General features: G+C 47.7%; 1 protein-coding gene across 1 annotated transcript in view; it reads right to left on the bottom strand.

The window, feature by feature from the left end:
* Nucleotides 1–22,108, bottom strand: part of LOC144124589 (uncharacterized) — a 94,540-nt gene extending 72,432 nt beyond the window's left edge. Inside the window, exon 1 of the mRNA XM_077657370.1 lies at nt 21,193–22,108. The gene's annotated coding sequence lies outside the window, so the exon portion shown is untranslated. The remainder of the gene's footprint in view (nt 1–21,192) is intronic.
* Between the last annotated feature and the right edge of the window lie 2,668 nt (nt 22,109–24,776).

Below are 24,776 nucleotides of genomic sequence, written 5' to 3'. Positions count from 1 at the left end.
TGGCTCAGTGGTTAGAGCGCTCGGCCACTAATCGGGAGCACCCGGGTTCGAACCCGATTGCCACGGCCGCGTTTTGATGAAGGTGGCACGCAAAAGGCGCCCGTGTGCTGCGCGATGTCAGTGCACGTTAAAGATCCCCAGGTGGGCGAAATTATTTTGGATCACTCCACTACGGCACTTCTTTCATCTAATCTTCCTTCTAATCTTTCCTCTAAACTTTTCTTACGGCGCGGTTCAGGTGTCCGCCGATATTTTGAGACGGATACTTTGCCATTTCCCTTTTTCAAAATAAAAAATTTCATTTTTCAGTCCAATTTTCTTCGAAAGAAAAGAAAAGGCGCATCACTGGCCCTCAGTGGACGCCTCGTGGGCCACAAATGGGCTTCCACCGCACGAAGCGGATTTAACGTTGTTGACGGCGGAACTCATCGCTGATCCGTCAGAGCAACTGTGGTCAAGACCCTTTTTCCCCATGCATTTCACCCTGAAGAGCGGAGCACCAGGCCGGGGTAAATATTGTGCCCACTGGGGATCGAACCCAGCACCTCCCGAATGCGAGGCGGATGCTCTACCGCAAGGCCACGCTTCGGTGGACGCGCTTCAAGTGACGTGGCGGTAGTGGCAGATGCGCGCCGAATGCGTTGGAATTCACAATGTTGCAGCAGAAACGCGGCACTAAAGCTAGAGACCGTCGGAGTTCTTTGTGTTCACTGGCGTTAGCGTTGACAACGTTCTAGACTCCGATGATTTTGAGGAAAGGAAGGGCGCATAACTGGCTCCCTGGGCCAATACACTGTAGCGCAGCAAAAGACGAGTACACAAGAGACGAGAGACGAACACCTATGTACCAACAAGCCCAAAAAGCCACGTCCCTGGGGCAGTGGAAGTAATAATAATAATAATCGGTTTTTGGAGAAAGAAAATGGCGCAGTATCTGTCTCATACATCGTTGCACACCTGAACCGCGCCGTAAGGGAAGGGATAAAGGAGGGAGTGAAAGAAGAAAGGAAGAAGAGGTGCCGTAGTGGAGGGCTCCGGAATAATTTCGACCACCTGGGGATCTTTAACGTGCACTGACATCGCACAGCACACGGGCGCCTTAGCGTTTTTCCTCCATAAAAACGCAGCCGCCGCGGTCGGGTTCCAACCCGGGAACTCCGGATCAGTAGTCGAGCGCCCTAACCACTGAGCCACCGCGGCGGGGCTCAGTCGAAGCCTAAATCACGCTTTTAGGTACGTATCGGCGGAAGAAAGAGAAATGGCTGCAGGCAGTAGCGCTGACGACGTTGTGGCAGACATGCGCCACTGCAGCACTAGGCCGCGGCGTTCGTTGGGTGACCAAATCCTCGCGGTCAACCGTTAATTTAACCGCCACCTGTCAGTGTGGGCTTGTTGCCTATCCAGTGTGCGCAACGCACTCAACGTTACAGAGGACAAGCCGTGTCTACTTTCCCGATCCGCCACAGCTTTCCCTCTCTAACCAGATTAAGCAGTAGTTGAACCTGCGCTTCAGAGCTTAGCCGGTGTATTTCTACCCTTCGTCCATGTTTTCCGCGCTGTTATTTTTAGTTGTTGAACCCTGTGTAACCATTTTTCCTTGTGTTGAGCCGAAGCCAACCATTACACAACACAGAATTCCATGCGCATGATGAGGACAAATACCGCCTTTCATTTGATTCTTTAATGGAAGAGGGTGGTGCGCGCGTCGTCGACCCGCTACCAAAAATTACTTGCTCCAACCTCCCTAACTTGGGGAAGTGGCAGTCTTTAGCCAAACGCAGTGCACTGGACCGACCTCGAACCGAGGACTCAGCCGCATCGATCACTGAAGTCCATACACCAGGTAAACAGGCTTGCTATTGCTGCTGCTGTTGCTGATAGGAAGAAAGAAAAGGGAAGGAAAGTGCACGGGCCTGCCTGCTGGCTCAAGCCGAGCGCCGCTCGCTGCCCTGTGCTGAAAGTAGGAGAGTGACGAAAGAAAAGGCGCGCGCTATTGTGCCCTGTGCCGATTCCGGGGGCAGTGCAATATCGGGCCGGCCCGTGCCATAGTGCATCAAGCACTCCGCTATAATCTAAAAATATGTTTAATATCTTGGGCCCATGGATCCGCAATCAGGTATCAGGTATAAGGTAAGTTATGCTTACAAACACTGCTCGCTGTGACGCGGTCTGATGCGGCCGTCAGTGTTTCCCCGGTGGCGACAAGTGCATTTTCATAATAAAGTTCACTGCGCCTCATGCGGTATTATTATTATTATTATTATTATTATTATTATTATTATTATTATCATTAATATTATTATTATTATTATTATTATTATTATTATTATTATTATTATTATTATTATTATTATTATTATTATTATTATTATTATTATTATTATTATCTATGTCGTACACAGTCACTTCACGTGTATTGTCTCAGTAGCCAGTAGCAGGCCTCGGTTGTATGCAGGATTAGTATCGAAGGCGATCCTACTACTAAATTGTGTGAGTCAGTTATGATCGTGGTTTGTTAACTCTTCCGGCCCTCCCTTACAAAGATTTTTAGGTAGTCTATAGACTGTTCATAAACTTCTGTCTAAAGTCTGTAGACTGTGTATGAACAAGTGCTAAAGAATAGTCTATAGGCGATACAAATTCTATAGACAATCTATGGATTTATGGCTGTTCACTTTTAGTAGACTTTTATCTATAGGCAGTTTATAGGCTGTGAATAGACAGAAAGAAGTATCTATAGGAAGCCAATATACTACATGAAGTCTATAGAAAATGTATACACCAATTTTATTCGGGCTGGTGGCGTTAATTTTTTGGGTTAATTTAAAAGGACACAAATATTCCGCTTAATCCTCAGAAACTGACGAAAACATTAATAGCTATTAAAGAATAGTTCCTCGGGATCCCCGTTGCCATCGGCATCAGAGTTCACGTGTTTTCTTTGAGCTGTGCGGCCTAAGTCAGAAGCAGCAGCAGCAGCACGGAATGCATGGGTGAAGAAGCCGAGGTATCGCAAATTCGTAGATTTATGTCTCACTAACCATTCCTTATTTTCTGCCGCTCAGATTTTTAAATGCTTCGAAGAGTCTTTCGAAGCTCATGACCGCGTCATAAATATTATTGAATGCGTAGAGGCTTCGCTGCAACATGTTTTGGACATGTGCGATTTTGACACAATCACGGCTCGACGGTCGCGAGGCCATTGAGTGAAGATAGGTAAGCTTTCTAGAAGGATATCTGCTAGTCTTTTTGCGGATGCAACTATACTGAGTAGTTTGCTGGACTGCTCACAGAAATCTTCTTCAAGGGGAGTACACAAAATATAAAATTATAATTTTGATCAACTGGAAAATGAAAATTTTGCCTATCGCAGAAGGTGAATGTTGGAATAAAGCATAGAAACGATAATGCGCATTTATTTACATTTAAGGCGAAAGCCCTTCTCGGCTCATGAGTGACGTGGACGGAAGTTGTAGATGGAGGCTGTAGACGGAAGTTGTCTGCAGAACAGTCAGTGATTAGTTGTGTGGTAAATAAAAAATCTGTAAAAATTGATTAAGCAGCAGATGTTAGGCAACGTGCATGAAATAAACAAAATAAATTTTAAAGTAAAATAAACAAAAATGGAAAATGAAAATGAAAAAAAGAGAAAAAGAAAAAATGCACAAAATAAAAGAAAAAAATGCAAAAATTGGGACAGGGTGTTGCAGCGTTGCCAAGGGGTCCACGGAACGCCACCGCCCGTTCGGTGCCACGCCTTGGCGGTTGGACGAATTAAGGAAAGGAAATGACGCCTGTCTCACATATCTCGGTGGACACCCGAACCGCGCCGTATTGGAAGTGAGTGAAATACTATCAACGCGATAGCGTTATGGCGCGTTCACACTTGGACATTCGGCGGCGAGAGCGAGCGGAATCCGCTTCCGCGGCAGAGATTCCGCCGAAATACCCAGCGGAAAGGCCGATCGGTTCAGGACCGAATTCTGCCGCCGGAAAAAAATCCGCCGAATCTCGTCAGCCAATAGGAAGGCGAGTACCCGTGGCGACAAACATGGCGGCGCCCTTCGATGCAGGACGCCTCGCTTCGGACTGGATTCGTCGCTGTTACTGCATTTTTCAGCACGTTCACAGGCCATAAAAGAGCCAGCGGTCTTTCGCTTTGTCTTATCTCGCCCATAAGCAACGTTTGAGCAATAAATTTGCTTTAATTTTTATTTCGGGTGACGATTCTTCCCCTTTTAGTCTTAAGAGGGGCGTCGAGTTGTTGACAACAATTGTTCCTGTCCTAACAACCAGATGGCGCCACTGGGCGTTTAAAAATTGAGAATGTTAGAAATGTCGTAACATCCGACAAAATAGCTGCATTTAGCGTACGCAAGCGTGCATAAGGTTTCGGTATGCAGACAGCATCGATTAACCTCTTGCCACATCTGTGTACGCCGTGAGCAGACGACACACAGACGATGAGCGGTGATGCGGTGGCCGGGAAGTGTGAACGAGACAGCCTTTCGGCGGCCGCGGATTCCGCTTCCTCTCGCCGCCGAATGTGCAAGTGTGAACGCGTCATTAAGGAGCTCGTGTCGAAGAAAAGCTGGTGTCGTCGGCGTCGGTCGTGAGCGAAAAATCCTTCCTCCTTCTCCTCGCAAAGTACGCCACTGCCTCAACAGATGGCGCGCGACTGCAGCGCCTCCCACTCGTCTCGTTCGGGCGCAGTGGGGCCGTGCGGGCACGCAGGAATCACGCGGTGAGCAGCGAACGCAGCGCACTACCAAAGCGAGTTCACCACGAAGCTTGCTGATTGCTGCCCGTTCTTTCGGCTCGGAAGCGTTCGTGGCATCGGGTTTGTCGAGAACGATGTGCCGACGAACTACGACTGCAACTTGTGTCCCGCGCGTTTCGGCATGGCGCCTGGCAGCGCTTCTACGTGGTTTGCCGCTCCGCGCGTCCGTTTCACCGTACGTAGCACAGCGATTTGTCTTATGGGCAAGGCGTCGCGCCGAATGGGCTATGGCGTTCCGTGGACTCCCTGCGAGTGCTGCAACACGTTGTCGCGTTCCACCGTTAAAGGCGGAGCTTAAGCGTCCTCCAATTTTGTCCAACTTGAGAAGACGCCCTCATCCTACCTCCGGCTTTCCCTTTCAGTCATGAGATAAGGGCCAGGAGGGATTGGGGTGGACAGGTTCGCCATGTAAGATGCTGGCCTGGATTTCTTGAATCCCGGCGGCCTCTTCACCAGTCGGACGGCGAGGAGCTGGTGCTCAGGGTTCGGGCTACGCTTCTGGCACCCCACCCGCTTCTATGCTTCTGGCACCCCACCCCCCCCATAACCCTTATCTGGACCCCCGCACACGCAGGCCTCCCGTGTAACGAGGAGGTCCATTTCCTCGCCCGAGGTCTCACTTTCCGGGCCGGAGTTGGACCTCCTCCACCTTCCCAGGAGCGTCTACTTACGTTCAAAGATATTCTTACCCACTACCGAGATAGCCGGCGCGTTTACGCACCGCCGGCTCCCTCCTTAAGCTTAACACAGGCTTCCCACTGGCGCCGACTCCAGACCCGAATTGCTCACTACGATATTCTCCTTCATGCCCGCTATTCCGATCAATTCCTACCCTCCGGCAAGCTCTGCGGGAAACCGGGAGACTTCCTCCACGTCCTCCTCACATGTCCTACCTTCCCACACCCTAAACCCCCCACCACGGCGGAGTCATACTGGGAGACTCTCCCGGCCAGCTCCGCTGCTGCTAACCATGCAGCGCCGGATAATTACCGACGCTCTGAAGCGGATACCACTCCAAGGGCTGTCTTTTTCCCTGTAAGGGAAGCCCCCTAAGGGTTGCCTCATGCCATGTTAGGGGGTTTGCCCCCCTCTGTATTTGGCAATAAATGTTTCTGATTTCACCACCACCACCCACCCCAATCCCTCCTGGCCCTGATCTCTCGACTGAGATGGAGAGCCGGAGGGTACGACGAGGTCGTCTTTTGTTGGACAATAAACTCTTTCACTCACTCACTTATCGCCTGTACAGAACAACAGTTGGTCCACATGCACACACGACAGATTATCATCTATTTTATGAATTCGTCTATAGTTAACAGCTGGTTGAAAAAAAAGATGAAGCCATATGCACGGTGCCTCGTGCAAGATGCGAGTTTAGATGTGCTGGCTTCCGCGCTCAGCGTTAATGTAGCGCTTCACGAACCTCAATAGAAGATGGCGTTAGAGATATGGGGAAAGCCTTCGTCTAATCCACAGCTTTTTCCCAGGAAGGCTATGCAAATTTTAAACAAGTGTCAGCTCACCTGGCCTACGATCGGCTGGAACACACGCCTGTCAACTAGGAGAAATGATACATAACGCAAGGTAAACCGGAGAGAGCGGCATCTTTTGTGGCCAGTGCAAGATCCATATACTCATTACAAGTAAGTTACATTTTGTTCGCTAACTTTTTTTGTGAATTGCGGTAACTAAAGTGGCCCCTTCCACCTTTCACACCCGCTGAGTCCTTATGTCTTATTTTGACAGAACACCTCTAAATCAATTAATACCTGCACCAGAGGCTCTAGATTTCTACAGCACAGTTGTGGCGACTTACGCATTGTGATAACAAAGCTGGGAAAAAAATTCTGCATCCAAAATAAGCAGTTCATGGCCGTCTAAAATAGTTTCTTTTTAGTTTTCCCCTTGCATCTCGTGATGCATTATTGAGTGTTTCGTGTACATATGTCGTTATTTGTTCCCTTTATTTGATGCCTTCCTGGGCCCTGTCAGGTATTAAGACGAAATAAATAAGTAAACACTTGACTTCATGGCACCTAAGAATGAAACCGTACATCTCATCATCTCTGCAGGGATGATGCTGCTTCTCCTATTTAGGCCTCTTCATCCGTTATCCCAAGAGATCAAGGCGAGAAGCGTAGGCGCTCAACCGAGGTCGCCCCAGACAGCCTTTTAAGCAAACCCATTGTTACCCGACCACATGTCAAACCGCCTCAAAACGCTCGCGGCCGAGCTTTCCGACGAAGAAAGAGAGTCAGATGCCTCACGGAACGACTTGCTACGCTGAGGAGCAACTCTAGAGTTTCTGCGCACTATCCAATTTCTCGCTGTCATGTATGTCCTCCGTTGGTAGCAAGTAAAAGCCGCAATAAAATCAAATATGCACGGTTTACGGCAACTACCCTTGAGAACATGGTGTTCTCAAGGGCACCTGAGCCTGGTTTGCATCAAGCTGTGAAAATCACTTTGTCCGCGGCGTTGCACGAAGAGCTTCTCGGTGTTGACCACCAGGAGTAGCCACAATACACACGCACATAATCCATTCACTCGGTGACTCATTAGGCCACTCACTCCTTCACTCATCCCAAGCACTGCAGCGGTGGTAGGTGGTCGAGTGGTTCCAGCATTCTCGCCGTACATGGGAGGAGCGAGATTTGGGGACCTGCGCCGCCTGGTACTTAAAGGTTTTTATGGGTACAAACATTTTCCTTGCTGCTTTTTCGGCTTGCTTTGGCACGAAGTGCTTGGAAATGAACCTTCGACCCTGCTTCGAGCAGACAAGCAGACTAATCACGTGAGCCATAGCGCTATTTGCTCAGGTTACACTTGGCCTTTTAAAAATGTAATCCTCTTCATCTTTTATCATTCTACTCACGCATGATCTCCTCGCTGTTTCTTTTTATTTACTGGCCGTTTCCCCCTTCCTCGCTTCCACAGCTAAATAGCTAATGGAAAGACATGACTGACTCCCATACAGCGCACAACTCATTACGCCCGTAATAGGAATAGAAACAAGAGGGATCACTTGCGCTGCTGGCACACGAAGCGTCTTTATAACACTTATCGTCCATTCTCCAAAAAAGTCAGAAAAAGCAGCTGCAAGGTATGACTGATGTACCCTGTCAAAAGATACCTTTAGGCGTGATGACTGGGCGAGGTCCTGACCCTTTGTGCTATTGCCAAAATGTATGGGGTCCAGGGCTTTATCAAGCTGTCATTGGGCAGCTTATACTCCGGGCCCCTGTCATCATGTACGATGTGATGGTTGAATGAAGATTATTATTATTATTATTATTATTATTATTATTATTATTATTATTATTATTATTATTATTATTATTATTATTATTATTATTATTAGATCAAGACGCTGCGTTTATGTCCCTGAAATCTTTAATGAATTGTCTGATGAACTTTTTGAAGTGACCTCTTTGCGGAACCTGAAGATGCACTTGAAAGCTTTATGTTGACCGCGGTCGCTCTTTTTTTATCACGCAATTGCGTGTGATTCTGTTTTGTTCTGTTACCTTTTTGCATACTACTTATCTTGGAGCTCTATTCGTGAATTTTGTAATAATTTAACTTTAGTGTTCTTTGTAGCGATTAGTGCTTTCTATTGATCTGCCATTTTGTCGCTCTGCTTTGACGGCCAGGCCCAGTCCGGCAAGCCTCTCGTTGGCTTTGACGGGCCTGAACCTCATTTGTACTGTATACAAAGTGGCAATAAAGACATTATTATTATTATTATTATTATTATTATTATTATTATTATTATTATTATAAATTTCTTTGTAAATTCCTATACTTATAAATCTCGCAAGACACCCGTGGGACCCGTGGTTGGCGGCAATGCTTAAACAATAACCAGATTTTTCCAGCAACCAAACTGATATTTTCGTTGCGGCACACTGCTGTCCATCAGTCGGCTTGCCACGCTACGCATAACTGTGTTCCATTGTGATGCGTTTCGGCTCGTTGTAGGTTCACTGCATCAAAAACGATACTCTTCATCTTACAAATCCTATTCCTCCCAAAAGCTGCCCCTGGTCAATCCGAAAACTTTTTTTTGTGTATATACAGAATCTACACGGTTTCGAGTGCTTAGTATTCGGCAGTAACGACACCTCTTTTTTCACTGAAGGTCACTCGATACTGTAGAGAAATTTGGCCTTTACTTTCGGCGTCTGTTTCGGAGCGGTTTCGGGACGTTCTTCGTGTCAATTTCACGGGAATGGGGATGCAAGCGTTTCGTGCTGAGCACAACCTTTTAGCCCAGCTGGTGCAGCGGATCCTTGTTAGAGGCCGAATCGCGCAACACACGTGCTCAGTGCGCCCAGGATCTGTGTCGTACGTTATCAATGAGAAGAAAAGTTCGACAATACCGCTCGCCAAAACTCCCCTTCTATATTTCAACCTCCGGTGTGATTCCTGTATTGCCAATACACTGAGGCGCCCTGCCATAGCACGAAGCAGCCGGGAATCAAAGAGCGCTGGTGGCAGTCATTTGTGACTTGTGCAGTGCGCGACTGTTCCCGAGTCCAGAGACCAATACTAGTGGCACAGTGCAACGTCCTGAGTGTGAAGTTACTCAGAAATGTGGCTAGAACCTACCAGCATTATTATGTTCGTAGTTTCGAGTAATGATAAAATTTTGGGGCACCGCCGGCATTCAGATGAACCCCACTGGCCTGGTTAAGAAGTGACAAGTAGGTGCACACAGTTTATTCTATTCCGCATAAAAAATGCTCCCGGTGTGGCTTGGGGGACTTGATCGCATGTTATTTCGCGCTAAAGAGCCGGTTTTATTATTGTTATGATTTAAAAGCTGCGGTCAGTGGGCATTGGTGACAGAAAAGGCGGCGTGCGGGTAGATTTTCTTCGAAATTGGCCTAAGGTTTCTTTGATCCTAGCCGACAAGCTACTTTGGCTGGTTTCTTTGACAGGTATGATTAAGGAGGGTTAGCGCTGCCTTTTCGCGCGCCAGCCATCAGAAGCAGGGCGGCATCAGAAACAGGATCGGGGCGGTAAAAGGAAATTCGCGGTTTCTCGCCGTCGTCTGGTGACCCGACGCCTCCGGGCGAGTCTTCGTTCCTTTTTCGTCAGCTTACCCTCGTGCGCGCTTCGTCTGGAGGCTGGCTGAGGTCGACGACATTTGCCGCTTTGTCTCCGAGAGAAGATCCTCGCTTCGTCGCCGGTGGGCGCAGGTATTTCCAATGCTCGATTCACTGTGATGGGTGCAAGGAAGAAAGGGAAGTGGTTGTTCTCTCTCCACTTAAGGGCGCCTTCGTGCCTCCCGTGTCCCCTGTGTGGACATAGAGGCGCTGTTGAGAGCCACGTGTTTCTGCAGTAGCTGCAGCGCACGCTGAGTCGGTCACGCAACGGACGAGGCTCGTGCGGCTCGTCTTACAGCTCTCCCTGGCGTGACCAAGCCGATTGCCCGGCTAAGCGGGTTAAGTATCGCCGATGATCGTGGGCCGGACTTGTCAACAGGGGGGGCCGCGGCTTCCTCCTACGCGCCCACCGCGACGCAAGGGCGGTCAAGCGTGAAACGCTGCCCCGGCAGAGAAACTCTTCTCGAAACGAAGGCGGGGTGGAAAAGCTTTAACGAACTGGGAGGTGAATTGGGACTCCGTTGCTGGTGCTACTTTCTAAATGGACCCCGAACTTGAGGGCCTTTGCGTTCGCCGCAGCTTCCTTCTCGGGTACTTGACATGCCTTCGAGGAATTGACCGGGGCTAGCGATCTGCTGCCTTCAGCTGCACTTCAGGAGAGACGAAGCCCAACAGGCGCCAGACACTGGACCTGAAACAAGGACGGGGAGTTTTTTGCTGATGCTATGAAGGGTTGGGAACGTTACTTTTCCTTCAGGTGAGATCTTCGTGCGTAGCTCTGGCATGGCAAAGCCATCTAGCATAGGGCATAAACTCTTCATCTTGGTTGGTACTTCAGGCCAGATTGCGCCTCGCACAAAAACTGCTTTCGTATAGTTGGACTCGGATATTTCTATGTCTATAAGTAGAAAATGGCATGGCATGCTGACATAGCAGGTTTACTTTATCTGTGGTGTCTTGCAAAAAATCACATTAGCGGTGTTGAACCACGTAGTGCGTATGATACCATGCCACAAATCTGCGGTGACATGGCAAGAACTTCCGGTGCTCAAGCATATTATTTGAGTTCCGTGCGGAAATTCCGTACCATGAAAGGGTCGTGCCTCTATATCGGGAGTATTTGTTAAAGGCTTCTCAGCACGGGTATTTGTGCCATGTTTTTGTATGGACAAGCGCCGGCATGCTTCTAGGACACTTGTGACAATTAGTTTTAAGATTTACAGTCACGCTAAGCTTACTTGTTCTTTCTATCTTGGACTAGAACAGTATACATCGCTCCTTTTAAAAGTCGCGAGAGGCTGATCGTAGTAGTATGTTGCTCAGACTGAATACAAACGCTATAAATAGCAGTGTGTAGTAGCATGAAAGCGGAAGTTATATTCGTGTCACCAGAGCTAGGGTCGTATGAAAGGTAAGGCATAATTGTCTCAAAGAAACTCTTCCTGAGGACTTCTCGGAAAGTACATTTTATCCAAGCTAATTCGAAATTTACTGTGTGCTAACTATCAAAGGGGATGGCACAGAGTGTCAGTTGACGAAACCTGCAAGCGATGACTCTTAGAAATTTCGACAGATCTGCGGACGGTAGATTTTCGAATGATTTTGAATCCCTACATAAAATCGATCAATCAAGCATGTGCAGCAAACTTGGTAAGTTTAAGTTGGCTACACTTGCAAGGAATGGGTGCATGTCGTCTTCCTTAGACATTCGCATAATCTATCCTTTATGCAACACCGTGCACTGGGCGAAGTTTACTATAGTGCGCTTTCACATTCCAAACTGCAAATCAAACTGCATGGCAAAAAAGAGGTGACCAACTGACAAAGTGGCTGGGTTGTGATTGAGCGCAGGGATCTAGTTCGTGGACAGCTCTATGCAAGCAATGACTTCAAAGCCTCTGGCCCTTTTCACCGCTGATGTTACTTCCAGGCTAAAATTTTCTGCGCTCAAAGCTTACACCTGCAAATACTGTGTTCTTAACCCTGCTCCGTCAGTGGACAGAGGCTTTGAACTAAAAGTGCTTTTATGGAAGAGTGGTCTTGGCAGTGACCTCTGTAGCGAGCACGAGACCAGTGCGAAGAGACATGACAGGGCAATTGAAACGGTAAGATTGCGTACTAACATGCGCAGGACCCGAGCTGGGCTAAAAGCAAGCTGTGAACGACAACATCGAATTGTTATTCTGAGTAAAATTGAGTCTCTCGAATGTTGCGGCTAAATTAATATGTGCGCGACAAAAACACGCATTTCTGGCCAAAAATGTTGAATTCAGAGCGTCTACACCGAGAAGGGTTGGTGCCGTTCTGTAGTGAATGGCGATGTAGCATACATAGCCTCCGGATTCCCGATTATTTTATTTGCGCTATTTAGATGCGAAATCAGGCGGTGAGAGATACGCCTGTATTTTGTTTTCTTGGTGTTTTCTTGGTTTTAGAGGCTCCATTTTCGGCAAGAGCTCTTTCCTTAGAGTGCGGTTGTTCATCATATGTCGGGCAACTTCAAGTGTTATCAAGTGTTCCTTTAAAGCGACCCAAACTGAAGTAGTGTCACTTCTTAACAAGCTTACAAAATTAGAAAGACAACCACTACGCCGGGCATTGGTTAGGGCTTGAAGTCGCCCTGTCTCGTAGCCAAAGGTGTTCGCACGGTAGCCGCAACGATTTTCCGCTCTAAGAAATGCCACGTGGTACATTACAGATGAAGTGGTCGTGCCTGCACAATAGGATATGAATTTGCAGCGCGCAAAGTCCTTAATCCCTATTCATACTTCATTTGTAACTCAGTTCTACGTTCAATTTACACTAAATATTGTTTTCCCCGGTGAAGGGTAGCAAACTGGTAGCTTTCTTTGGTTAACCCACCCTGCCCCCCCCCCCCCCTCCCCCGCCCCCTAGCCGCAGTTCCGTTTCCATCTCTCTCATTCTCTGTTTCCTTCGAAAGCACAGAATGCGAATGTAATTTTGCGCTAGAGAAGTCATCTTTCTCGGTCGCATGAGTGCGCCGCATTTGGAGTGGGCAGAGCCGGCTCCTCAGCAGAGATGGAAAGCTGGGCGGATGCAACGAAGACAAATGAAGGTTGTTAGCAACGAAGCGTTAATTTCGCCCCACGCCGAAATGCTCGCACTTTTATTAGCAATAACTTATTTATATTTCTCGTTTCCAGGCAAGAATATTTGAGTGTCCGCCATAGGTAGCTCATTCCGACGACGGGTGAAGTTCTTCCTGGTCCTCTTCCAAGGGTCAGACCTTGTCACGCTGCATTACTGTGTACGTGGGAATCGCTTCATCCCCTCCCCCCCCCCCCCCCCCCCGTGCGTTTCTAGAGTCGGAAACTCACATACTCGAAATACGTTTCTCAACGAAGCAAGATACATTGCTAGCCGCGCTTTTCGCTTTGGGTTGCCAGCCAAATTTTCGACCAAGGCCTAGTGCAGCAAGGGTCTTGACCTATGTCGCGCCGCTATAAAGCATCTTTAGAAGCCGTTTGTATATGTGTTGGTGAAGTGTCATTTGAGGTGCACCTCCCTTTGTCGATCGGCGTTAGTGTCGGCAAGCAGCCGGCGGACGGCTATTCAATTATAGGTCCCATGAACAGATCAACCTCTGTAGTGATAATCAAAAACATCGCGTAAAACATCCCCTTTAGGCGCTGTCGCTCATGCTTCCTACTATGTAGGACTTTTTAGGAAGCCAGTATGCCTTTCCAAATGGGAAGCGCCTGCGTATTATGTCTCATGCGGGCGTACAAAAAAATAAACGCATGGCGTATCCTTATCTCCGAACCTTCACAGGTATGTATGCAGAAGTTAGAAAGAAGATCCATATTGTCCCGTGACTTACGATTGCATTTCACAAAAACCTGACGGGTGTTTAAATGGCCTCCTGTACGTTTCAGTACAGCGGACATGATGAACTCCTGTCAGTTCGTTCTGTGAAGAAGGATCGACACCTGAGCTAGTTAGTAATGCACCACGAAAACGTTTAGCGCACTCACGACGAATTACGTGGTAGACAAGCCAACACACACAAAAAAAGCTCCTGTGTTTTCTGGTCTACCTTGTCGTTCATCGCGAGTGCCCTAAACTTTTCCCTGAGTTACTTCCTTATCCCTCGCTGCGTATCTCGGGTTTGGAGTGGGAGGCTAGGCACACGTCTGTAAAGTCAACGCCTCGTCTCGTTGCTATAAACAAAGGAGGACTTGTTTGCGCGTCTCATGCAGTCTCTCGTGGGTGTTCTTTGTAGCATTCTAATTAAAGCAGTGTTTTGTATCCGACAGACAGCCGTCGTGGGTCTCTCAAAGATACCTGGGCTATTTGGCGCTTATAGCTACTGTCGTCAATCGAAGGTCACGTGTGTGAATCATACCGACGTCAACTGTGAGTCGAGAGTTGCTAGCGGCGTGCCTGAATGGTACGTCTGGTTCGGCTGGCTTTTGGAACACTTGTGCAATCACGTCATGCTCGTGCGCGCATCGAGGGCGGCGCCACTTTATCTTCGTCATCTCTCATAGTCGGCGCCAAAGCATCGAATAAGAAAATAAATTTGCACGCCTCCACGCTTCCTCCATCGAAGGTGCAGTATGGTCAGCTGTGCGATGAGGCCAAATAGTTCTTAGCACTACGAGAAAAACCAGGCACAAAAGCTTGACGAAGTGTGAACGCGAAAACCAACAAGCTCGTTCTCAACTGAACTGCGCTGCCTCTATTTCGCTGGCCAGTGCGTGTTTCGTGACCGCGAGTCCACGTGATGGCATGTGGTACTCCTAGTACTCGGTGTATGTAGTGTTCGTAGAGTAAGCAGTCAGTAGTTGTGAAAGAAGACAGCACACCTAAATTAACTTTTCTCTCGCGCGAGCAGTCCTCGTTCTGGCAGCGTTGCAATTCACTCCTGGCGCTGAGTCGTTGCCGCTGGCCACGCGTGGCTGCCGGCCGCCCGGATGGCTTCAACGTCTCCTCCCCCTAATGGAAGGCTCGCTCTACGGGGTTTGCTTGAGCGCACTCATGCATGGATGGTGGCACCCGTTGGCCTGTTGTCTGCTCTCTTTATTCCAGTCGTGCGACTAATGGAATATGTAACTCGAGCTCCGACTTGATTGTTTTTGGTCGCCTTGCAATGCCGATCCACCAACTGGTTCCGTTATATATCACCTAGTCGACCGACTAAAACCTGTCTTTCTTCTTGCGCTGTTTTTTTATAAAAGAAAATAACAAAAATTTTAGGACGATCAATGGATTGATGCGGAGGAAATTCGATAGCATTAAAGTAATAACTCCCGAAAGCCTCGTTTTTACGCAGATAGGTTTTGGGCGAATGGCTGTATTGCACACAGACCAGATGCTGTCTGAGAAGTTCGCCGTTTCCTCTAGCGGTTCCTTTTTACTCTACTCATTTTGTCATGTCCTGTCGTTTGCTATCTCCGGCTGTGGTGACTACGCAAAACGTGTAACATTGATCGATGGCAGCGAGTCGTCATACCACTACCGGTGGTGCAACAGTCAAGCAATGCGCCACTCCACTAGCTGGAGACTGTTTCAAACACAGCTAGCGGCGGGGTTTGTGAGACCAAGGTTGCGTTAGTGAGATCCAGGTTTTGAGACACAGGTGGCGTGGGAGAAAGGGTTCTTAAGCCTTCGCTTTTCCACAGATGGTTCTTCTGGACGCTGTCTATTTTGCCCGAAGGTCAGCGGATGTCCGAGTCTTATTTTATAACGTTTTTTATTTCTCATTATTTATTACTTATTTATTCCTTTCCAACTTAGCTGTATTAATTCCGGCATCTCCCTACTCCCTCCTGCAAGTGGCGAAGGAGATGGTTGGCGGATTGCATGTGGTGCGAGGAAAATCCCCTTAAAGGCCACCTGCCACGTGCTACGGTGGAAAAGTAGAGACTTCGCAACGATGCCTCAAGTTTTCGCCTTCATGGTTTGCCTAACAATATCGCATTAAGAACTGCACAGCGCTAACACTGCTCTTCTCTTCAATTAACGTTTACATGGGGCGTGAGTATTCAACATTCAGTGTTCAATATTTTTATCTCCCGGTTAAGTCCTGCTCTAACAAAAATAAATCTGTCGCTATAAAGTTCGTATTGCTCAAAAGGAAAATTTATTTTCTACACTGCAGCGTGAACACTTTGTTGCAAGAATTCGTTCTAGGAGTACCGCAGTGAAGTCTACGGATATATCTGCGACCACAGAAAGGCCATTGACGTCACTGCATCACAGTCACGTAATTGTCGCCAGGATGATGTGAACGAAAGAAACGGAATCGATGGTGCTAGTCAGTGTTCTCGTAGCTAAAGCAGCATCTGCTTTCATGCCCATGTCCAACATTTCTGGACAGAAATCATGAATATTAGAAAATTGTAAGTTATTTCAATGGAAACTTTGAAGGTAATAATCCATTCTCTCGATGTGTAGCAAAACATTTCAATTGTTTTCATCGCTAGCATAGTGAAGCTGAGACTGCCATAGAAAACTAATCGGGAAGGCTTCTGACGATAGCAAAAATGCTGAATGCAAAAAGCTGCAAGCCCGGCGACGGGAGATCTCCGGATATATTGATGCTTACAGTGAAATCTTACAATATAAGAAAAATTGCGTTCATAAACTTGTTCATGTTCAAAAAGACTTTTGTCGAGAATTTTGGACATAGCAAAAATAAAAGAACACAAGAGCGAAAACTCACAATTTGAACGATGGAAGCTTTGTTATAAGAAACACCGAAAGTTGGGCAATTTGGTGTGCGTTCATGATAAAAAAATAGCGCAACGAGAACACGCCGGGCGGGCAGGACGACGCAGACAAGCGCCATTCATAGGCCCCGAGAAGGCCCTGTTTGAAAACGGCAAATGAACTTTCCTCTTGAGCGGACTGCCGCGGATTGTCGGGTCTCCCGCTGCTGAGACAGCGCCACGTGTTCCTCTCGTCTTCAGAATCGCCGAAGCATGACGAAGAAGACTTGGACGGGCGGGTGGGGAGCAGAGGGGTTACGAAGAAATGAGAGGCGCAGGAGCTGTCCCACTATGGGTGAACATCTGGAGCACTCTGTGAGTGAAAGAGTGGCAGAAGAGAATTTTGAAGAGTTGGATCGTGGTGGTGCACTGCCGATTATTTTCGATCACCTGGGGTTCATTAACGTGCAGTGACATCGCACAACAAACATCGGCTTAGGAGTGGCCGCAGGCAATCTAATAGAGTGGAGCGGTCACCTCACACGTCTCTTTTATTTCTGAAGAGCCCCTTTTTGAAGGGTTTTACATAGTAGGTGGGGCTAACACAAGAAACTCGCACTTTTCTTTTCCCCAATGAAACAGACGCTGTGGGACATCAGAAACGAGGACTGAGGGGGCGCAACGACTCCGATCTCATAGGGAAGGTCGTTTCTGTTGTTTTGGTATTGGAAGGAGAAACGACTTGAAAAAAGAGCGGAAGTTCGGACAAGTTGGCGGAAAAGCTTTCAACGGATGACTAATATGCTTAGACGTGCGTAGCTGAGGGGCGAGATGTCTAATTCTTGTCTGAGCTTGCAGTGGAAAAAAATATTGTGAAACACACAGAAGTTATGCATGCGCCGACCGAGGGACGGACTAGATAATTGGAACTTTAGCTTGAGATATGAAATGCAGATATTGCGTGAGTATGCGCGATGAATGAAACAGGTGGCTCTGTTTCGCGCGGCCTCTAATGAATTAATGATGTATACTTGCTGCGGATTTCAAATAGCGGATGCATACTGAAACTTTTACCTGATAAATGATTTATAAGCAAGTAGCTTGACAGTTTGAGCGGCGTCGCGAAGGTGTTTAAATAAGCCTAGTTTTTACGCAGTTTAGATAATTTACTTCCATGCTCACGCCACGATAGACAGTTGCTGATAGTGGTGCAGAGGTAAGGCGCCGACACTAAGCGCGTTGTTTCCCAACAGAGCGATGGAACCACTGATGTACTGTTCTTCATATTTGGATCCGGACTTCGTGCTTCGTCCAGTTCAGGTAGCAGTTGAATGTGTGCGCACTCGATAACTATTCAAAATCGATACTGCCGGGGCCTGACGCTGGGCCTTCTGTTACGGATTTTTCAGGCAATGAAAGCGGTCACATATACGTGGAAAGACTGCTTCTGCTGATGTAATGTTTCAAGCTTCAAGAGAAGCATGTACGCGTCATGGCAGGCCGTAAAGTTCCCGGAAGTCACCATGCTCGAATTATCGCGCTCGTTCTCTTTTCGGTTGCACTTAGTGTTGTTCAACGAAAATTTAATTGAGCAGCAAGTGGAATGCTTCTGCTGCAAATTACGCAGTCCCATGAAGATACTGTTACGGACTAGAAGACGACAAAGTGGGCAGTGGCGCGGCACTGAGCGTTCGCGCCAGGCTCACCGCCATTAAATCATTCCATCGACAACTGCCATGTAGTCCTCTCTTCATCGGCTTGCCGTCACGTAAGAATAGGTTCGAAAAAAGACTTAAAGCCGTGACTTACTGCCCCAGTTGTTGTAGGTGATATACGCCTTTATAAAAACCGGTCACTTAAGTGCAGCCACGCAGAGAACGGCGATAGCTATGCTAATGTTCAAATTGCAGAAACGCAGCAAGAAACAAGGCAGCACTATGATACTCCACCTGGCGGTGGCCTGGTGAGCTTGGTAATGAGCTGTACGCACTGGTCACTAGAACTAAAGAGTTATAACTACAGTTATAGCTAGTTCCCTGGTAGCCACTACAGTCTAACAAGGATAAATAGAACTCCATGAGGATCGCGAAACATTTCGATATATCGATCTTTCGATACATAAAAAATCGAAAAACATTTCGTGTACCCTAGAAGCAACAATACCTTGCACCCACACTTGACGCGTTCTGGCTGCGATGTGCCCGCAGGCATGTACGCAACGCAGCGCTCATTGGAGGCCTCTGCACCTAACCTGCTTCGCACCGAATGTGCAGCGAATTATGGCTTGGAACTTACGCCTACCTATCATAAGTTGTTTGGTCCTGTTACCGGTAAAATATAAATCAATGATTTTATTAAAACTATGGTACGGTTCGTTTGAGCAATGATTTCGGTAGCGAAGCATGCCAGGTGCGAGCCGCCGCATGGGCATAGTTAGGCTGCACAGCTGGCTTCACCGCATGGCAGCTATGTGGCGTGGAAAATTACCACGAGACCGCAGGGCACCCTCAAATAATCCTCACGTTCAAATCGTGACGCGGTTTCACGGCGCCGGCACTGCCAGCTGCTGACCAAGCCTCCAGAGTCTATCTGTATTCACATGTGCAAATGATTCGAAGAGCGCCGTTGGAAGCGGCACTTAAGGGGCGTGGCGCAAATTTCGATATATCGACTGCTCTGCTGTACATGAGTTTGACTAACTCAAATAGTAGTGCCTTATCTTTGCATGAAATTTTTAAAAGGTAAGTTCTGACTCTTCGATATAAACAATAATTCGATATATCCTGGTTGATTCCATGATCCGGGCTCGACTGTTTTTGATTGCGTAGTGGAACGCGTATACAGCTGCTGCTGTTAGTGTATATATTAAATATCTAGATCTACTTGCTCATTTCGGCTGCCTCTGCGCTATACACTGTCTTTGCGCTAGGCACCAAATGACGGCGTGGCAACATTACGTGTCCTCTTTTACCCCAAAATGCTGCAAACCGGCACTAAGGGGGCGCCGGTGCAACGATACCGAGGTTCCACTTAACCGCGTTCGTTGTGTGCGAAGAACTTATTTTAAAAGATGAATGTAATGATCCCTTTAATGAAGCTAAATCTTCTGGAAGCCAGGACGCACATGACACACCCAGCACTTATTCTGTTCACAGCGGAACCTTAATTAATTAATTAGTTGGTTTTGGGAGGGAAAGGAAATGGCGCAGTATCTGTCTCATATATCGTTGGACACTTGAACCGCGCCGTAAGAGAAGGATAAAGGAGGGAGTGAAAGAAAAAAGGAAGAGAGAGGTGCCGTAGTGGAGGGCTAAGGAATAATTTCGCCCACCTGGGGATCTTTAACGTGCACTGACATCGCACAGCACACGGGCGCATTAGCGTTTTTCCTCCATAAAAACGCAGCCGCCGCGGTCGGGTTCGAACCCGGGGAACTCCGGATCAGTAGTCGAGCGCCCTAACCACTGAGCCACCGCGGCGGTGCAAATAAAAGCGGAACCTTCGTTTCAGGATCTAATGAAGCCTAGTCCATGCGTTCATGACTAGGTGGTCGGATTTACCACCCGGTATTGCGAAATAAAGTTTCGTGTGCAAGAAGCCAACGAATAAATGTCCATATTATGGCAGATATCACTAGTCGGGACTGGAATTATGCTGTAGTATGCGAAAATTTCACTTTAGACTTATACAAGGAAATCAATAACTTAGGAAGAAAGGGAGATAATAAATGCACTTCTCAGATTGCATTTCAAGAAGCACAGCAAATTTTTCGGACTAGAAGACGAAATCCATCAGCAAATGGAAGGAGTGCAATTTTCCGCACCTTTTATTTTGGCTTCTATAAAAATGAGTCCTCAATTAATTTCGACGCTGAAACAGATTGCCTGAAGTGTCATCTCGTTGCCAAACTCCTTACTCTGGCATTTTCACGACCGTTACGTGCAGGAGGATTCTACTTTACAGTCGCGCTAAGGCATTCTAAGCGGCTGTGCACAGTTCAAACTATACTTTTCATGCAACAAATGTTCCCCAAAAACCCACCCTAAAGCGAATGTAATACGAATGGCATTCGACGGGCTGTTGCAATTTCTCTAATCATCCTAAGTAGCTATTTTTTCTATAGCCATGACTTACTTAATCAGTAAAACTTATTCTTTATCTTAATGTGAGAGAGACACTACTTTAAAAAAAATGCCTGAATACATTAAGTGGAAAGGACAAGCTTCAATTTTATTTGACACGAAAGATTTGTTTTGAAGTTACGAAACAACACTATTGGCAAAATTTGTCCCATCATGGCGGGAATTAACCCTTAATTTTTTGTTGCACCAGCGTGGTACACTTATCATGTTTTGCTTGAATAAACGAGTGATAAGCAGTGATGGAATAAATGCCTGAATGAGATTGAAAGCCAGAAATTTTTCCACTCACGCATCTGAAAAGGATAGCATCGGCAAAACCGTTTGTCACAATGCGCCCTTGCTCAAGTCCTCCTAAACATGTCGGCCGCTCTTATTCTTGCAACATAGCACGCTTTATTTTACAATTGTTAGTGTGCACATCATGGCAAGCAGCACCGTTCATAGGTCAAACCGACACTTAGCAGAAATAGCGTTCCGTCACTTACCTGTGTGTTCCGACGCAATGAATGAGAGGTGAGCAAGACTCCAAGGGACGCCTTTTCCAGCAGAGGAGGGTCTGAGCGGGACACACAGCGGAAGAACAAGTCCTCGTGGGTTCTAACGGTATCGAGTCACTCTCGCCGAGTAGCACAGCCTCTTTCGGGCAGCTAGCGGGCAGGCCCTACAGCTGTTGCAAGCTGCAAACGGACGCCAACGACTGGCAACACGATGGACCGGTTGCAGTAGAACGCAGCAACGACAGGACCGGCGTGGAACACTCCTCGATAGCCGGGGTTGCAAGTGTATCGCGCACAACCGCACCACAGGCCGCTCGCGAGGCGGTAGAAGACGACTTCGCTCTCTGCGTGCGTACGCCGAAGGAAGAGCCGAAGCAGCGATGGCGGCGCGAAGAAATTCGGTCGTGCTTCTTTCTGGCCGCCCGGCGCGGGTTTAAGGAGCGACGGCGAGTTGTACGCGGTGAGAGCTGGAAGAGTGGGTGCAGCCCGTGCTGGCGTAGGCAGCGTGTGCGCGACTGACAGGTCCGCGCGGGGCGCCCATGCTTTTTCTGGGCCGCCCGGCGAGGAAGACCCAGTTCGGGCCGTCCAATGCCTCGAGAAGCGCCATCCTCCTTCTTGAATCGCGCGGGGTCACACGCTCCGTCGTCTGCTACTCTCTCGCGCACCCTCTCTCCCCAGTGCCGTCTACTTACCTCTTAATCTTGCCGTCTGCTTTTTCGTCCATTTTGTTCTTTTTTTCTTTTTTCTTGAGGCTACCGCTGCCCTCGGCCAGCTGAAGAGAAGCCGCGGTGCGGATACAGCGTGACCAATGAATGGCTGGGCGCCTTATGGAAGCGTGCGAGCATGTGTAGGCCGGGCAGCCGGAACGACGCCGCGATGAAGACGACGTCGTTGACGCTAAGGCGTCTCCGGCATAACCGGCGTCTGCGTCGTGCCCCTCCAAATTGGACGCGCGTTTTGGCTTCTCTAGCTCACTGGTTTGTATACACGTTTTCGGGTGCAGACGGGGTGCGAGGAGACAAGAAACGCTGACGGTGGAACAGCGCGCACCGAGCAGACGGGTTTCTGAAGACCGCGCGGGGAGAATAAAAAATGTGCGCGTAACCGACGCCGGCGCGGCTTCTGTTACAACTGTGCGTAACCGTATGCGGCAGAAGTGTGCGCAGTGGCGCGGCTCACGTGAAGGGCTGGTGGACGCCGAACGGACGGAAAGGATTGCGAAGTCTGGTATTCAGGGAAGCTTTGAATTTTAATGCCGAAATGTATTCTCTCGGTCCACTATACATGTAATTTAGGTGTACGGTTCTTTTTGTGTGGATTTTCACTGCTTCTGATTCATAAGAAATGTTGCCAACAATGAGCGCTCTTTATAGGTACCTGGCATGTTTCAAAGCAGGAAATTATGTCAGTACTCTCATCTTAAGAAGATGCATGTCATCAACGCTGAAATGCATTCTTGGCCTTAGCCTCATACTCTCTAAATTTAAAGAACGTAAGCACTTTTTCTGTTCTTCGTGCGAATAACTGTCATCGGGTGGCAACGTCGCTGGTGAGACCGATTGACCTATGGATTAATTTAGACCACACGGAGTTCTCTGCTACCAAGTACCAGTGTTTCTTAAGATGCGGCCGGTATCCTCGAAATCATAATCAGTGGAGAAGCGTTATCGCCTTTGAGACTCCACGGCGCGCCTTTTTCGAAAAGTGGTGGCTTTAGCTTAGGCTTTCTTTAATGACCCTAAGCATCCAACCTACCAGCCAAATATAAGAAAGGCTTGACACCACACGGTTTATTCTTCTCTCTGGGAGGAAAATCGTAGACCATGCCACTTAATCTTGCCACTGCTTGAATCTTCGACAAGTCCAGTTTGTTCTATCGGATTACAGCATCTGTACGACATGGCTATTTAAAGAAACGGGCTTTAATCAAACAACAAAATCTGGGAACGCCTTGCTGTCTGCGTCGAACGTGACTCTCATGGCTGAAACGTGTTTCCCTCAACGTTGGTACTGAAAGGTCGTTATTTTGACCTACCTATGAATTCTAAACAAGAGCCTTTTTAAGCCGGCAGTTGTTTACGAACACAGTTCCTTTCGGACATGGTAAGATTGCTCCTAGAGGATCGGTATACCCGCAGATCCCCTCTCGGAACGCTGTAGTTTTCTCTTATCATGCTCCTTTCGTTTTCTAGTGCAGATCTTTTCTACTCGATGCGAACGCAGCACGAAATTTACTAGATTTTGCTACGCATCGAAAGTTTAAACCACTCCCATCAGTATGTTCATGACAGTGTCCTACAATATTTTGCAGTTGCTTCACAATTAAAACTGATGTCCATGGTAGGTGGACTTCAACAAATCAAATTCCCAGGGTGGCAGTAAAGCTAAAGGTCAAATTTTGAAATTTCTAGGCCGTGCTAGCAGTTTTCTGCCTGTTACACCTGTGCGCTCCCCAAGACTTATCTTTGCCTTTTCCTGACAGGGGTGAGTGGCATCATAGTCATAAATCACGTCCACAGCTGGAGAAAGGCTTAAGTCTCCCAGTAAAAAGTAATAACCTTATCCAGCCCCAGCTACGGCGACCTTATCTTCGCAAAACCTTCTAATTCAGTTTGTCCTTCCTCCCCCTTTAGTCTCAGCGTCCCCGTTCTGCTTTTTTCTTTTCTCGGAATTCATTACATCACCCAAAGGAGCTATCAGTAGCCTGCGCTCGCTGATCATGTGTTACTCTGGCCAATTTCTTCCTCTCAACTCCAGCCAATGCTCTATGAAGTCGAGTTTATTCAGCTAGACTCGTTTCAAGAACAGTGCTTAGTCAGGTTCGTGGGCCAAACGAATTGTGGGGCTGATTGTAAACTCATGCTCCTAAATCCACAGCGCAAAAAAAATGGACAAGGACGACAGAGGGAAACGACTGAACAGCGCTAAAAGACACGACAGAAGAACACAAACGCATGCCCTGACTTGCAGCCAACTGGCTTCTTTCGCTCCTTAATGTTACTCCTGTAGTTTTCTTTCTCAACTAGTCACTGCGCATGTCTTTCTTCCATTTAAATTGCTGTTTTCTCCTCAAAGGTAAGCACTAGCAGGATGGAATGCTACCTGCATTTACTTTGAGGGATATTATCTGCTGCTCACAACCTGAGGGCGACTGTCGAATGCCCTTGGAGGAATTTTTACTCTCCTGGACATTGAGAAAACAATCAAAACCCATATTGCTGCTATCTTTACTTCTCACCTCTATTTTTCGGTTTGTAGTCCACGACATAATACCAGATCGTATATTTGAAGATCCCAGTACAATTTAAATTTTTCCTGGGGCTCGAGCAAGAGCACGAAGTTGAGCTACAGTTGAAATGGTACTCGTAAACGGTGCCGGGTAAGGTTGGCCACGAAGCAAGCCCCGGTAGTATAACTGCCAAGTAGGGCCTGTTGCTCCAATACGTAATGTGATTGTGCAATCGGTCGACAACCAGTTAAAAACCCAAAAGCAGGAAACGATAAGCTGTAGATTCTGTGCAGTGTTAGTGAACGCAAAGTAAATCATTTGTGCTCCAACGAAAGAAGCAATT

The sequence above is a fragment of the Amblyomma americanum genome, chromosome 3, assembly GCF_052857255.1.
Source record: "Amblyomma americanum isolate KBUSLIRL-KWMA chromosome 3, ASM5285725v1, whole genome shotgun sequence".
In the NCBI taxonomy this organism is placed as follows: domain Eukaryota; kingdom Metazoa; phylum Arthropoda; class Arachnida; order Ixodida; family Ixodidae; genus Amblyomma; species Amblyomma americanum.
The sequence above is the reverse complement of the archived record's forward strand: the minus strand, read 5'-3'. Positions and strand labels throughout refer to the sequence as shown.